Genomic DNA, 12,591 nt, shown 5'->3' with positions numbered 1-12,591 from the left:
AAACTCTGATTAAGCAACATGCACATTTAAATCCCATTGAGACTTAAGCACATGCCTAAATGCTTTGCTGACTCAGGGCCTTAACTTCTTCTGCCCACTTCAGAAGTTACTGGTTAGGCTGCTTACTTTTCACACACAAAAAAAGTGTATTTTAGTTTTTAGATACAGTACAATGCATCTGTTATATTAATGCTCAAGGTAAATTAACACTAGTGTATCTTTATAGACATATGTCAAAAGCAACACTGGTTGTTTTACACCGTTTTCATTAACTCCAAAAATAACACCCACAAACCCAAAGAGGGAGAATATGCATTGTCCTGAGAGATAACAGTGTGTCTATCTACAAACTCACAACAACAAATATGATTAGTTTTGACCTTTTCATAATGTCCCAGCAAATAGTGATTTTTTTTCTTGCATGGCAGAACATTATGCAAATTAAGTTAACTGAAAGATTATCTGTCAGGAAAGCAAATGTTCTTATTAGATACTTATACTGGCTGATTATATGCATATACTCTAATTGTTTATAACAGAGAAATACAGCGTTGATGGGTACTGTTAAACTGCTAATGTCTTTCATTCCAGAAATGTCTGTATTTTTGCAGTGGGTGAAGTGATCTCTATACAACTGCACACCACCGCAGGGGGGTATTGTAAGGCTTAATTAACATTTAACAATTGAGATGCCTGGAAGAAAGACTCTGTAGCAAGTACAAAATATCATACTAGATATATATAAAGATCTCTGGTTTTTATTGCATACAGAGCCTAGCTCAATAGATCCGTAATTGGGGTGTCTGGGTACTACCACAATATAAGTTATATAAATGAAAACAAGTCTAGCCAATCACTCCTTCCAAAAATCAAACCAAAAGAACACAAGCTATGACTGATACGCTGTTCAGTTGCCCCATGTCTTTTTAGTGCAAAGCACTCCCTTGAACAAAGACTCCAATTCACCTTTTCAGTCTTCCCCCTTCATCCCAGCCACCCTCCCCATGTTACATCAGCATACAGTCTAAGAAAAACTTTCCAGCACTCACAAGGAAGGAAAATGTTTATTTTTCTTTATAGCAGTCTGCTTTATAATTTTTATTTCTTATATTGAGCTTCAAGAGTCCTCAACTGAAATAGAGTCAAAGTGAAGTTCAGGAGTTCCCTTTGGCCAGAGGATCAGTGTGATATCTTTTAAACTCTTTGTCAGGGGACTGCATCTTTCAGGAGTGCTATAAATCTGTAATCCCATGTGCCATTTATTGATTGGTATATTTGTCCCTTAATTACTCCATGTGAGACTGGCAGTAGTCAGGATTCTTCAATGATCAGAATTACTACTATTTAGCTGCAGGTCACCTGCAGCCCTCAAATGACTGGGAATTTTTGACTAGCTGATCAGTTTGAAAAGATGTACATTTTTTGCCTGCTGATATGTATCAAACAGAATTCCCATTTGAAGCTAAAATTATGCCTCTGTTAGCCTTCCCCCACTTGCATCTGTAACAACTTCTATTTCAAAGGTAGTGGCATGTGATTAATACTGTCCAACTCTCAGCTTCCCCCTTGTAGTTCTAAACACCACTGATCAGGAAGAGCAAAGTCAAAATAGTTCCTATTAAAGGGTTGAAGGCAAATGTTTGGAGAACTCGCATCCCTCTGCTCTGAGGATGGGCTCATATAGCACAGGACTCTTCTGGGCTGGTGACACAAAGTAATCATCAAATGGTTGAACTAAGCTCAGCACAACTGGAGTCTGGAAGGCTGGTATGCTGCTGATTTGGCCAGGTTGAAATTTCCAACAGAACCAAATTGTCTCATTTGGAACTGGAGTTGCATAGAGACTGAAATCCTGTATTGGCTCAGCTAATAACGGGTACCGCTGAACTGGGTACTCTCTATGTAACATCTATAGGGCAGTATTCACACCCAGCACTAATGTTTGAGGTCCATGGGAGTCTTACCAGACAAGTCAGAGAGACAAGAGTCAAGCTGCACTAGCTGCCTCTCTTTCGGTCTCTGGTTGGTCTGAAGGAGAAGAGATCAAAGAAAAGCACCTGAGTACAGCAAGAAGAGAGCAGAGGGGAAGGGGAAGTGCTAAATCTTTAACCCCATTGAAGGAACCTTCCAAAGGGAAAGCAGATGGCAGTTCCTTTCAAGCTGCTTGCTCATCTGCATACATGGTAAGGGCCACCTGGACAGAGGAGCAGCTGGTAAGAGTGGGCTGTTTGGGTCAACATATACTGGAGTTTCGCCTGTCACAACAGACTGGAGTGGAGAGGCTGTTAGTGTTAGAAAGGACATTATAGGTGCCTTGAAAGAGGGGCTGAGCATGACAAAGAGGGCACTTCAAACTAAACATGGAATCTCACTCTGAATTTTTCTTGGGAGCCCACTTAGCATTGTTCCATTTTCGGTAGCTCTGCCGTTGAAGTGCTACATGTCTGTAATACTGAATTAACCCTTTTGTTTCAAAGGGAATGTTTATACTGGGAGGCTTAGGGAGGGGAAGGAGAGGGAGAAAACTGTAGCTAGACACCTAAAAATGTTGTCCATCAGCCGTATGCTGTCTGTAACGTTCATTACCCTCCAGAGTGGTGAGTTAGTCAGGAGCAGTTGGCACCACTACAAAGCCCTTTGTTCAATATCCAAAGGGAAAGTTAACAAAGTGCTGATTTAACAATCTCTCTAGAACTCTTAAGAATGAGCTATATACAAAGCAGATACACAAGAGAGCTTTGGGCTACCAAATTGTGTGGCGCACATGGACAGTTACGTGTGCTGATCCATTGCAAAAATATTCACCAGCCCTCAATGTTTCTCTGGTGGTTCAGGCTGAAGTGACATTTAAAAGATAATGTTTAAAAATTAAATATATATTACACCTGTTTCTCTTCACCCAGTAATATAAAGGCCTTCAGCCAAGATTTTCAGAAATGGCAAGTCATTCTGGGAGATGAGAAACCTCAGATGAACCTGATTTTTGAGAAAGTGCTGAGCAGCTGCCTTCTGAAAATCAGATCCCTTACAGGCATCTCAAGCTGAACACCCAAATATTGAGGCACCCCACTCACTACCCATCTCAGGAAATCTGGCTTTTTTTTTCCCATCAGTCAGTGGGCAAGATGTGCAATTGCATGAGTTTACACTGGGTGCAGCTGAAGAAAGTGGTGGTTGAAAGGTGGCTTTAAGTCACCTTTCTGGTTCCTCCAATCTTGGGGCTGCTGAGGGCAGAAACAGTACAGATATTATTTATAGCAGCCTATGGGATGCTGTTAATGAAGCTGGCTAGAGCACTTCCAAAAAGGAGTACTGCACTGGCTGGGAATGAGGTAGATGGCTGTGTTGACCAGTATATGCTAGGCTAATATATCATATCATAAACATGTATTACTCAGTCACACCACATACATTAATAAGAATTAAGCATACGGTATCAATGTAACCTATTGCATATATATTTCTAGCAGTTACATGGCCTAAATTGGCCTATGTCTTTCTGTAATCCTGTTCATTTATGCTAAGTATCCCAGAACACTTTGTAAAGCTGAAGTCAGCTTTGGCATTAGAAAATAGGAAACTTGTCAAAGGCAAAATACATTAACAGTCTGCGCTGGTGCAAGCTGGGGAGGTACCTTCACAAACCAGTACCTAGAATGCTAGCATTCAAAACAAAGATAACAACAAGGTAAGGGAAAACTGGAGGGTTGGATTTTAGTGATGTGTAAAGAGTTTTGTAACTTATAAAATCCTATAAATTCTCCTAGCAGAAGTGTGTAACTTTGGAAGCACATCTTTTGTGTAAGAGAATTTAACAACGTTGTGCCAGACGGCTCACTGGAAACTGGTATCCTATTGAAACTTTTTGCCTGTACTAGGTTATCATTGACTTAGCAATCAACTTGACTGATATTGGTTACTTAGTCTCGAGTCTATTTCATGATGAACCAAAGTGTGGTCAAGCAACTGATTATACAATTTACCAATAGCGGTGTACTCGGTCCCACCCTCTGCTGGCCCAGCATACCCCTGACTCACTCCTATATGGGAGTGGGAATGAAAGTGGCATAGAACTAGCTAAACCCAAGGATTCCCCTTTATTGGGACAATCCTCATCTGCACCTTGGAGTAGCTGTTTTCCTGTTTCTGGCAGAGAATCTGACTAAAACCCTTGAAAGGGGCAGCAACAGGCCATTAAGGTTCTACTGTTGTCCTGCTCACTGTAAGTGAGCAGAACATGTCCATAAGGGGGCTGATTATGCTTATCCTTGTGTGGAGCAGGCCACAACAGGTCTTCCATGCAGAGGGCAGGCACGACTGCAGTCTCTGCAGTTATCTGAGCATAGGGATTGTTGCTTGCTAGCACCCCAAGGTGTATTAGCCACACTAAAAGAGGCAATGAGGGGTGTGAAGTGGTGCCCTGCAGTGGTGCAACCAAATAAAGCTGGAGAGAGGAACCAGAGTGAGAATAAATGAGCCCTGTGACCACACTGAATAGGCTATCGATGGAACAGTGAGAAGTTTCTGTTGGGTAATATGTCATTGGATCATGGCTCTGTCCCCCTCCACGCCAGCCTATGCAATTGGGTTACTGGAGAAGGAAGAACATGGTGGGGCAGTGGGATGCATTCCCACTGCATACCAGGGACTTAGAGGAAAATCTGGGAGAAATCTCTCCCCCCCCCCCCCCCGAGGTAGGGCAGGGCAGCTGTGCCCCATCGCAATGCAGCCTTGTACCTAAATGGTACAATCTGGTCTAATTTAAAAAAAGGGGGTGAGAACCAAGAGAAACAAGACTAGTTCTGAACATGGCAGTTTCCCAAACAAGAGCACTGCCAAGAGCCACAGGTGTACAACACGTAAGCAGCCAAGCATGGGACTAAAGCCTGCAGTGACAGTTCTGTGTCTCTAATGCCTCCATCCAAAAGTACATTTGAGCATCTGCTATGTACGTGGGTCTTTTGTTATTAATAGCCCCTAAGCAGGCAGGAATCTTCACCTTGAAGAGCTTACAAAAGGAGAATCACTGAAGACCAGTAAGGCAATAAGAACATGGATGCTGCTGAGCATTGTAAGAGAACAAGTATGAAGCATTTACAAGGTTATCTAGTCTGCCCTCTACTTCCTTTTACTGGCCAAAAAGATCCGGCCTGGTGAGTTGCTGTTAAGTGAGGTAAATAATCCAAATTACCTGATTAATTGTTAGCTGACACATTTTAGCTTCTCTTTAAGGTCCTGCCCAAACCAGGCAGCAGAGCGTGCTAGCTACAGCTATAATCAAAACTGGCTGTAAAGCTTAATAAAGACAGGCCTTTTCTTGATATCAGGTTTTCTACACAGCCATAGTTAGCAAACTTGCACCATTGTGTTGTTTATAATTGTTCTAGGTGCTGTGGGCTACCCCTTGCATGTCTAGAACATAGTTTCATCTTATTCTGTGCAGATGCAAGCCATGTTGCAAGTAAGTTTAGTTGTAACAATATTTGAAAATGTTTCCAAACATTTTTCCAGGGCACCCCAAGAGCCAACATGTGGTCTGAATTTTTCACTCCAGAGCTGTCCATCAGCATTTCCGTAACCGTGCCCATTCTTTTTCTGGGGTGTGGGTGAGCCTCTTTGGAACTGCGCATTTGAACAGAATTCTGGTCTGGAACGCCACCTGGGTAGGATCACAAGACAATTTGAATGGTCCCTATTATAGAATCTTAGCACTAAAAGGGACATCAAGAGGTCATCTAGTCCAGTCCCCTGCACTCAAGGCCGGACTAAGTATTATCTAGACCATCCCTGACTGGTGTTTGTCTAACCTTTTCTTTAAAATCCCCAATGATGGAGATTCCACAACCTCTCTGTCCATTTATTCCAGTGCTTAAGCACCCTGAAAGTGAACCTCCCTTGCTGCAATTTAAGCCCATTGCTTCTTGTCCTAGCCTCAGAGGTTTACAAGAACAATTTTTCTCCCTCCTCCTTGTACCAACCTTTTATGTTTTAGAAAACTTATGTCCCCTCAGTCTTCTCTTCACCAGACTAAACAAACTCATTTTTCCCCCCAGTCTTCCCGCACAGATCATGTTTTCTAAACCTTTAATCATTTTTGTTGCTCTTCTCTGGACTATCTCCAGTTTGTCCACATTGTTACTGAAATGTGGCACCCAGAACTGGACACAATACTCCAGCTGAGGCCCAATCAGCCCAGTGTAGAGCAGAATTACTTCTCATGTTTTGTTTACAACACTCCTGCTAATACATCCCAGAATGATATTTGCTTTTTTTGCAACAGTGTTACACTGTTGACTCATATTTAGCTTGTGATCCACTATGACCTCCAGATCCCTTTCCGCAGTACTCCTTCCTAGGCAGTGATTTCCCATTTTGTATGTGTGCAACTGATTGTGGAGTACTTTGCATTTGTCCTTATTGAATTCCATCCTATTTACTTCAGACCATTTCTCCAGTTTGTCCAGATCATTTTGAATTTTAATCCTATCCACCAAAGCACTTGCAACCCCTCCACAGACTTTTTAAATAGCAACAGAGGGTCCTGTGGCACCTTTAAGACTAACAGAAGTATTGGGAGCATAAGCTTTCGTGGGTAAGAACCTCGCTTAGATGCAAGACTTTTTAAATGTACTCTCTATACTGTTTTCTAAATCACTGATGAGGATATTGAACAAAACGGAACCTAGAACTGATCTCTGCAGGATCCCACTTGATATGCCCTTGCAGCTTGACTGTGAACCACTGATGATTACTCTCTGGGAATGGTTTTCCAATCAGTTATGCACCCACCTTATAGTAGCTCCATCTAGGTTGTATTTCCCTAGTTTGTTTATGAGGTGGTCATGTGAGACCGGATCAGAAGCCTTACTAAAGCCAAGATATACCACATCTACCACTTCCCCCTTATCCACAAGGCTTTTTACCTTGTCAAAGAAAGCTATTAGGTTGGTTTGACACAATTTGTTTTTGACAAATCCATGCTGTTACTTATCACCTTATTATCGTCTAGGTGTTTGCAAATTGATTGCTCCATAACCTTTTCAGGTACTGAAGTTAAGCTGACTGGTCTGTAATTCCCTGGGTTGTCCTTATTCTCCTTTTTATAGATGGGCACTATATTTGCCCTTTTCCAGTCCTCTGGAATATCTCTCCTCTTCCATGACTTTTCGAAGATAATCGCTAATGGCTCAGATATATCCAGTCAGCTCCTTGAGTATTCTAGGATGTATTTCATCAGGCCGTGGTGGCTTGAAGACATCTAACTTGTCTAAGTAATTTTTAGTGTGCTCTTTCCCTATTTTAGCCTGTGATCCTACCTCATTTTCACTAGCATTTACTATGTTATCTTTGCTCACCCCTTCCCAGGTACAGAGGAAGTGGGGAAACTGGTAGAATTAGTGGGACAAGTGCCTGTTGAATGGAGACTTTGTCCTTCCCATGTCCCTGATACACTTCAGATGGTGCCTGTGGAGGCTATCGATGCCCCACCTTATATTTCCTTTTGATTGTCTTACTGCTGAGCACTCCGAAGGGAAACTTGTTGTATACAAAAGCACCCCCAAAACTCTCATTGTAGGTTTCAGTGAGGTATTAATATTTCTCTTTCAGTTCAGAACTAGTATATCGCCAGATGACTCAACCCCCACCTGAAGAAGTTCTTTTCCTTTTTAAAATGGGATGCAACCACATTGTATTTGTTTAAAAATCATGTATGTTATCTCAGTTTATTCACATAGAAAGAATTTTAACATTTCATTAATTTTTCATTTGGTCTCCTTATACACTTGTTAGAGCAAAGGTCAACTATTTGCCTATTATCCCAGCTGCTCCCCACATTCACGTAGCTGCTTTCCGCATACACGTACACCAGACAATCAATCAAGGAAGTCAGACATATGTATCCTGATGATCCCCCAAAAGGATAATCAGTCAAGGAAGTCAAACAGACCCCCAAAGGAAGACCCCCAAAAGGAATTCAAAAATTGCATAGGCTAGCAGAATGTATGCACGCTAAGTTGTTTGTTACTGGGTATAAAAAGGCCTACTCTGCGCTTGTAAGGTGTGCCTCTCCCTGTGGCATGAGTCGAGGGGAGCACCCGCTCAGCTGACTGATCAATAAAGAACTTGAAGCCGTCTTCTAGACTCCCGTGCCTCCTTGGGGTAATTGGGTAGCTCCAGGGGGAAACGAGCCCATTTGGCTAACACACTCAACTCAGCCTGGACAAGGATTTGTTTAGGGCACACTCTTTTTAGCCAGTTACATGCCTAGAGATAACATCTTACATTCTTCAATAAGGCTGTAGCTTTTATTAAAGCATGGAGAGCTTGTCTTTAACAATTGTTATTCTAATCTAAAGGCCATTTCTTAGTACAGCAAGGAGAGACTGCCCTCACTTTCAGCCAGCCACTACTAGCTCTGCCCCAGGCAGTCCAGAGCCCTGCACCCAAGATGGAGGATGACCTTTGCAGCGACATGCTGCTTCCTTACATAATAGCAGCTATCCCATGGCAAATTTATGAAACATACACTGGATGTTCTAGTGTTCTTGCATCCGCCATTGAAAGAGATCTTTTAAAGATGTGGCCCTAAATATCAGAGGTGTGGCAGGAAAATTGGCTACCTTAAAAATTAAACATCATCAAGTAATATTTTAACAAAATTACCTTTAACTTCAATAGCTTTTCAGAAGGCCAGCATGTTTGCAGTTTACTAATTTCTAGAAAAATAGTTTTCAATGGACTACAACTTTTGTTCTAAATTAAAAGAGAGACTTTACATCCAAAAGAACTATGTCTTTAGTGTTTAATCTCTCTAATCACAATCTAGCATTTTATTAACCTAACAAATCCCTGTAATCTATTTCATCAAACAGATTACACATTCCTTCAGATTAGTGGTCAGTATAGAACTCAGAGATGGGGTTCCTTCATTGGTGGAGAAGGGGAGGTGGAGTGAGGAGCTGCATCCTAAATTTCTAGCTGCAAAAGCTGTGCCCCTCTGGTTATTTTAGGTGTTGAGTAGACTGCTAAATGTTTTCAACAGGAAAGGCCAGGCATGCATGCATGGTACACTGCATTGCAGGAAAAACATTTTACTTGGGGCAGGGGGGAGAGAAGTGCACAGGTTAAAGTGGAAAAAGAAAACACCAAGAATCATGTGCATTTAATTGGGCTTACTTTCTTGTAAAGCCACTGCTACAGATGCTACCTGCAGCCTAACCAAGAAAAACGTGTGTCCCAGCTGACAAGATGAGTTTTCTCTACCCCTGAAAGACAAAACACCTTCCAAATAGAAAATGCAGCAAATTTGTCCAAAGAAAAAGCTCTGGATGATATATCTCACTGAACAATAGTCTAAAGACAAACTCAGCTGTTTTTAACGAGCAGGGTAAGCCTTTTTATGGCTTCAAGTTTTGTATGCAATTTTGTTTGCTTTGCATAACAGCCAGCATATCGTAAGTGCTAACAATGGAAGAGTATAAATAAATAACATATTAGCAATTGCTGCTATGACCCCTTGCACCCAATTGTAGCACCATTCAGTGCTTTACATCTCCGTTTCACTCGCAATATTTCCTTTAGAAAGGAAAATCCATATTTTGCAGTGTAAACAACTATTTTCCTGTCTATCACGTATAAGTTAAGCAGTTCAGAGCTCACAGAATGAATTCATTCAGCGCATGACAAACTCTGAACTCCTGCTTGTATAATAAGTGGAACTGGAGTCCAAGGGACCATGTTCCTGGAGGGCTGTCTTTGAAAGAACTGGGAAGGCAGGGAGTTAGCTTAGAAACAACTCCGCCACATGGACACAGCAGTGCACAGGGTTTTATAAGGTTGCATTTGTTCAATGTAACCTGCACCTCACGCTTTGCTAATGAATCTGGTGACAGGGCCAGAGCTGTGAGCTCTCTGAACAGCAGCCAGCGTGAGCCATGGAACTCAGTCTGAAGCCCCCTGGAGCCTGGGATTTTGCAGAAGCATACCTCAACCAGTGAGGGACCCAGTGGAAGGAAAAGACCAAGATATAGTCACAGACCTGGCTGTGCAGCAGGTTGACCAACAGCAAGAAAGTAAAAAAAAAAAAAAAAAAAAAAAAAAAACACCTTATTTTACCTTATTGGGGGAAAAGGCAGAGAAGTCTACACCGCCGCCTCACAGCACTTTTAGGAGCCCTGGAGACCAAATGCTCTCCAAAGCAGAATGAAACTGGAGTGACACAGGTTTTTCACTAGACTGTTCTGAAGGACAGGGGATGGACCCCTGTATTACTATCTCATGGACACTGCCTACTACATGCAATTTGGGGCACTTTGGCTATGGGGGAATGGCAAGTCAGAGAGGTCATGACATACAGAGGGAAGAAACAAAAGTGATAAAGGTTTAGAAAAACCTGACTTATGAGGAAAGGTTAAAGAACAGGGTATGCTTAGTCTTGAGAAAAGATGACTGAGGGGGGACCTGATAACAGTCTTCAGTTATGTTAAAGGCTGTTATAAATGGCACTGCTATCAGTTGTTCTCCATATCCACTAAAGGTATGATAATTAGTAATAGGCTTGATCTACAGCATGGGAGATTTAGATTGGATATTAGGAAAAACTTTCTAACTATAAGAAGAGATAAGCTCTGGAATAGGGTTCCAAGGAAGGTTGTGGAATCCCTGTCAATGGCTATTTTAAATAACAGGTTGGACAAACACCTGTCAGGGATGGTCTAGGTTTCCTTGGTCTGCCTCAATGCACTGGGCTGGACTTGATGACTTCTTGAGGTCCATTCCAGCCCTACATTTCTATTGATTATCTGATGATGACTCTCTCCCTTAGTTCAAATGCATATCAGGTTCAGGATATGAGAACAAGAAAGCAACCAGGGACAATACCAGCCTCCATGCATGCATGCAATAGGGAAATGCTATGAGCTATTTCAGCAATTCAGCTGGATAGTAGGGCCTCTTGTAATGCAATTCCTCTGAATGAATTGGACTCGAATACACCCTTTAGAGAGATCATCTTTTTCCTACAGGCTGCATTGTGACAATACTAACTGAAGTTTGTGGTGGTGGATGGTGAGTACCACAGAGACGTTTCTTGGGGCAAAAGAGCGATCTGATTAGGGAGCAACATCAGAATTTTATAGCTGCAATGCAAGAAGTAAAAAAAGGTGGAGTCTATGGACAATGGAAACAATTTTAAAAGCACATGGAGATGTTTTCAAGGGCAATGGGTACCTCAAAGGAAAGCTGCAACTGGAAGAAGACCCTGCAGTGGAAATTGTGGGCTTATCACAAAGGAAAATTCCACTGGTGCGACATAATCCAGTGTACAAGAAGCTCAACAGTCTGCAGAGAAGGGGTATTACAGCACCTGTGGAGGCCAGCACAGTCTGGGTAAGCAGTATAGTGATGATAAAGAAGCCATCAAAAAAGTTACGCATCTACATAAACCCAGAGCCACTGAACTGGACATTAAAAAATGCCATTATCCACTGCCCACAATTGATGCCAGAACTCCCCAGAGTTTATGGTCTGATGTGAAGAACAGGTTTTGGCCCATGAGCCTGAATAAAGAGTCCACCAGGCTGACAGTCTTTGCAACACCATTTGGTCACTATAGATGTGCATGCCCAGGGGCCTAAACCTAGTCCCAGATGTGTGCTAGAGAAAACTCAACCAAGCACTGGAAAGACTGCATGGAGTGAAAATACTTGCAGATCTCATTGTAGGTGAAGAGAGTAACTATATAGAAGCTGAACAAGACCATGACAGAAAACGACAAGCTTTTCTACAGTGATAAGAATATGAAACTCAACCCAGAAAAAAAAAATGACTCAAACAGCATTGACATCTGCTCACAACAGAGGGATTGAAACCATATCAAGAAGATTAAGGCTGTCACAGACATGCCAGCTCTAATGGATATGAAGAGGTACAGCGCTTCATAGGAATGAAATTCTGTCCAAGTTCTGTCCACGCCTGGCTGCAGAGTGGAACCCATACATCAACTAACATCTTGTCTTGTGGAGTTGGACTGGGCAGGTCCCCAACAGCAAGCATTTGACATGCTGAAACAAAAAGGATAACAGATGCCCCTGTCCTGGAGTACTTTCAGTCAGGAAAGCCAATGACATTCCCATGTGATGCACTGGAGAAAGGACTGGGTGCAGCTCTTTTAGAGAAGCAGCCGGTCGCTTTTGCCAGCGGAGCCCTGGCAGAGACTGACCAGGGGTTTCCCCACATAGAAAAAGAGCTTCTGGCTGTGGTGTTTGGAGTGCAGTGCTTTCATCAATAGAGCTACAGCCGTCCAGTCAAAGTGCAATCGACGACAAAGCCCTGGAGACAATCATGGTAAAACATTTTTTAGTGCTCCAAAGAAATAGCAGCACATGTTGACGTGACTCCAGCGCTATCAGGTAGAGATCAGACATTGTCCAGGAACACTACTGGTGTTAGTGACACCCTGAGCAGGGCATATAAACCCAGCCTCTGCGAGTTGGGGGGAAGGGAATCAGGACATGGAGCTGCATGTTAATGGATTCAATTTCCCAGTTTCAACAGCAAAGTGGATGGAAATCCATGAGGCTACAGAGAAGG

This window comes from Malaclemys terrapin, chromosome 1 (assembly GCF_027887155.1).
Source record: "Malaclemys terrapin pileata isolate rMalTer1 chromosome 1, rMalTer1.hap1, whole genome shotgun sequence".
In the NCBI taxonomy this organism is placed as follows: Eukaryota; Metazoa; Chordata; order Testudines; family Emydidae; genus Malaclemys; species Malaclemys terrapin.
This window is presented reverse-complemented; position numbering follows the sequence as displayed.